Source organism: Haplochromis burtoni, unplaced genomic scaffold, assembly GCF_018398535.1.
Source record: "Haplochromis burtoni strain Fernald_Lab_line unplaced genomic scaffold, NCSU_Asbu1 Contig_116, whole genome shotgun sequence".
Classification (NCBI taxonomy): domain Eukaryota; kingdom Metazoa; phylum Chordata; class Actinopteri; order Cichliformes; family Cichlidae; genus Haplochromis; species Haplochromis burtoni.
Window position 1 is genome coordinate 1,368,198 of NW_024582477.1, and position 489 is coordinate 1,368,686.

A 489-nucleotide genomic window follows, 5' to 3' on the forward strand; every position below is an offset into this window, starting at 1 on the left:
ATCACAAAAAAGGGCTTGCTACTAGCAAAAGAAACACAGTGCAGGTGGTTACATTACCACTGACCTTTAGTAACACTGTGCAGTCCTAGCAAAGGACAAACAAAAAGTTAAGTGGGTCCAACTTAATGATTGCCCAAGTTTCCAATGAGGCACCACAAAGGAGCATCTCTAGTGGGCATACATAGGCCAGGCCACCTAGCAAAAGTCTAGAGACTGTGTACAAAATGTGTAAAGATGTACTATGTTTGTATATTTTCAGTGAATCAGGTGCAAAATGTTTAAAAGTTGACCTTGGTGTAAGGTTAAATCCACAGGGTTATTGAGAATATGGTGATTATTTTGTGTGTTATGTATTTTTAGTGTGTAGTGGTGTAGATTAGCCATGAAACTCGCTATTAGCAGCTAAAGCTAATTCACCGTTCCGTGTGGAGACTAGAGATGGCACGATACCACTTTTTTATGTCCGATACCGATATCATAAATTTGGAT